The 4,037-nt window shown below is 38.7% G+C and overlaps 1 pseudogene; it reads left to right on the top strand.

The window, feature by feature from the left end:
- The first annotated feature begins 2,945 nt into the window (after window positions 1-2,945).
- Window positions 2,946-3,651, top strand: LOC114622500 (annotated as a pseudogene).
- The last annotated feature ends 386 nt before the right edge of the window (window positions 3,652-4,037 follow it).

Genomic DNA, 4,037 nt, shown 5'->3' with positions numbered 1-4,037 from the left:
AACAGAAAAAAACTAGAAGTAAGGTAAAACTATAAACTCTGAAAGCCTAGTGACTTCCTTCAACAAAGCCGAACCACCTACTGAAAAAGGACTACTAAATGGGATCACATATTCAAATACCCAAATTAAAAAAGAAATTTTCTTATTTAAGCCATCATATACTTTCAACTATGAAGCTACACATGGAGTTAAATCAAGATACCTCTTGTAGTAATTAATTAAAATTGGCTCTGGTTCATCTGACTATCTAAGCTACAGTGGCTCTGCCTAGCCCTCCCACCATGTCTCTAGCCCTGAGGCCACGTGCGTTGTGCGTGCTGTAGCTAGAACCAGCCCACCAAAAACACCAGCCCTGCCACCCACTAGATGCCAGCTTGAGAGATGGCTCTGCCAATTTTCCACACTGTCTTCTCAAGGCAGGGCATTGCCCAGACCATTGCACAATCCATGTGGGCCCAGTAAGAGACTGAGACTCTAATTTTTATAGATTAATCAAAGGCTTTATATGTTAGATAATGATTAATAACAAGATGCCCATACAAAGAGAGTTGTATCCCAATTAGCTAACCTAATTATAACTTTATAAATTGTTTCCCATGAGTGTTCTACATACCTGTGTGGCTCTCTATCCTCCTACATCTCTGCTCTCTCTCCAGCTCCTTCTCTTCCTTTTTCTCTTCTTCTCCCAACTCCTACTCTTCTTCTCCTTACTCCTCCCACCTTAGTTCCTCCTACAGATACCATTAGCTTTTGTCAATCCAAAAGTGAAGAATATTATTAGATAATATCTTTTAATAGTTATAGAGTTTTACTATAACTACAGCTTACTATAACTAACCTAAGTGATGCTTTCATCAAGATATTAAGAATGCCTTGAGCTATGAATTTCTTTTATTTCTATGCCTACACAATTTATGTATATATTTCCATATTGTAACATGAGATTTTAGATAACATGAATTTACATAAGCCAAAGTAATTCATACTCTACTCAAAATAAATGATCTCAATGATTTTGAGTGAACTGTGTTTGTTCTATGATCTGACATAAAAATCTCCCAAATTATCTAAGTAAAACAAGTAAAAAATAACTTGGTCATGGAAGAAATAAAGAAATTAAAGAATTTTTAGAGTTTAATGAAAATGAAGACACATCATACCAAAATTGTAGGACATGATGAAAGCAGTGCTAAGAGGAAACTCATAGCTCTAAGTACCTATAAAAAGAAACTGGAGAGAACTCGCACTAGCAGTTTGACAGCACACCTGAAAGCTCTAGAACAAAAAGAAGCAAATGCACCCAAGAGGAGTAGATGGCAGGAAATAATCAAACTCAGGGCTGAAATTAATCAAGTAGAAACAAAAATAACTATACAAAGAATCAGCAAAGCCAAGAGCTGATTCTTTGAGAAAATCAACAAGATAGATAAACCCTTAGCCTGAATAACCAGAGAGTACAGAGACATTATCCAAATCAATAAAATCAGAACTGAAAAGGGAAATATAACAACAGAAACTGAGGAAATTCAAAATATCATCAGATCTGACCACAAAAATCCTATACTTAACAAAACTGGAAAATCTGGATGAAATGGACAATTAGACAGATACCATACACCAAAGTTAAATCAGGATCAGATAAACCATCTAAATAGTCCTATTACTACTAAAGAAATAGCAGCAGTCATTCAAAGTTTTCCTACCAAAAAATCCCAGGATCCATAATTTTAGTGTAGAATTCTATCAGACCTTCCAACAAGACCTAATATCAATTCTCTATAAACTATTCCACAAAATAGAAACAGAAGGAACACTACACATTTCGTTTTATGAAGCCACAATTACACACTTACCTAAACCACACAAAGACCCAACTAAGAAAGAGAACTTTGGACCAATCTCCCTTATGAATATCAATGCAAAAATATTCAATAAAATTCTCAAAAACTGAATCCAAGAACACATCAAAACAATCATCCACATGATCATGTAGGTTTTATTCCAGGAATGCAGGGATGGTTCAATATTCAGAAATCCATCAACATAATCCATTATACAAACCAACTCAAAGAAAATAAAAAAACATATGATCATCTCACTAGATGCTCAGAAAGCATTTGACAAAACTAAACACTTCTTCATGGTAAAAGTCTTGGAAAGAACAGGTATCCAAGGCCCATACCTAAACATAGTAAAAGCAATATACAGCAAACTAGTAGCCAACATCAAACTAAATGGAGAGAAACTTCAAGTAATCCTACTAGACTAGACAAGACTGCCCACTCTCTCCCTATTTATTCAATATAGTACTTGAAGACCTAGCCATAGCAATTAGACAACAAAATGAGATCAAAGGGATAAAAATTGAAAAAGAAGAAATCAAAGTATCACAATTTGCAGATGATATAATATTATAATGAAGTGACGCCAAAACTTCCAACAGAGAACTCCTAACCATGATAAACAACTTTAGCAAAGTGGCTGGATATAAAATTAACTCAAACAAATCATAGCCTTCCTCTATTTAAAGGATAAGCAGGTTGAGAAAGAAATTAGGGAGCCAAGACCCTTGACAATAGTCACAAATACTTTAAAATACCCCAGTGTGAATCTAACCAAGCAAATGACAGATCTGCATGACAAGAACTTCAAGTTTCTGAATAAAAAAATGGAAGAAAATCTAAGAAGATGGAAAGATCTCCCATGCTCAGGATCTCCATAGCAGGATTAATAAGGTAAAAATGGCCATCTTGCCAAAAGCAATCTATAGATTTAATGCAATCCCCATCAAAACTCCAACTCAATTCTTCACAGAGATAGAAAGAGAAATTCTCAATCCTCCTCCCCACCCAAGAGCTAGGTCCGTTGTTGCCCACCGCCTGAGATCTTCAAGCTACTGTGCCCGAGAGTCCCCATTTGGACTTTTGCAATCAGAGATTACAGCAATGGCTTCAAAATGGAGGGCTACTCCATCTTGGTATTGTCACCCAGTATATACAAGATACTGGCAGCATTATCATCATGCATTGCTTTGGATGCGAAGCCACCAGAATGCCTACAGAAAGTTCAGGGATTCCTATTTCACTTCCCCATGGTTCTTCCCTCATGGAGTTCTTCCCTGAACTCTCTTGCTTATGAGGTTTGGCATGCTTGGAACTCTCAAGGCCAGCACATGGCACAGCAGGAGTCTCCCTACAGTGTTTCCCATCTCAAAAGCCCTGGGCAGCCCCTGCATAGCAGCAATAGAACCCAGGCATCCACAAGAGAAAACGAAGCACTGTGTGAAGAGGAAGAGCTGGAGTCTGATTCAGATGATGAAGTGGAGTGCGACCTGAGCAATATGGAAATCACCGAGGAGCTCCTCCAGTACTTCGAACAGACTGAGAAGCACAGAGAAGAGAGCAGCAGCTGGATGCGGAGCGCCTGAATGACTATGTGAATGCGGACCATGGCCTGTACTTCAACCACCACAGGTCAGTGGAGCTCCCATCTGAGAAGCCCTGGGAGCGGCGCCAAGCAGAGATGAAGCGCTTGTATGGGAACAGTGCTGCCAAGATCCTGGCCATGGAGGCTGCTATGCAGATGAGCTTTGACAAGCACTGTGACAGAAAGCAGCCGAAGTACTGGCCTGTCATTCCCCTAAAGTTCTGAGTCCTGGGCACCAGGACCCTAGGCAATGCCTCACAGTTCCTAGCCTTTCCCTCTTTATCTCTCCTGTACATTTTTTCAGAGAAAAAGGCCTGTATACCGATATGGTGGATACAGTCTGTCAGCCACTTATAATTCTGTCAACAATACTGTTGCCACCACAAGGAATGTTCACTTGACATAAAGTGATAATTGTATGTATTGGACTGGCTCTCGATTTTCTCTGTAACAATCCAGTTCATTGAAATTACTGCCTAGAGATACTGCCTATTGTTTTGCATTTTTAATTTCGTTCTTCATGCTGTCCTCAACGTTATAAAAGCCTTAAGCCATATGTCATTTGTTGCTACATTTTTTAGACCAGTTTTTATACAGCACATGCTAGCTAC

The sequence above is a fragment of the Grammomys surdaster genome, unplaced genomic scaffold (assembly GCF_004785775.1).
Source record: "Grammomys surdaster isolate TR1022 unplaced genomic scaffold, NIH_TR_1.0 189, whole genome shotgun sequence".
In the NCBI taxonomy this organism is placed as follows: Eukaryota; Metazoa; Chordata; class Mammalia; order Rodentia; family Muridae; genus Grammomys; species Grammomys surdaster.
The sequence above is the reverse complement of the archived record's forward strand: the minus strand, read 5'-3'. Positions and strand labels throughout refer to the sequence as shown.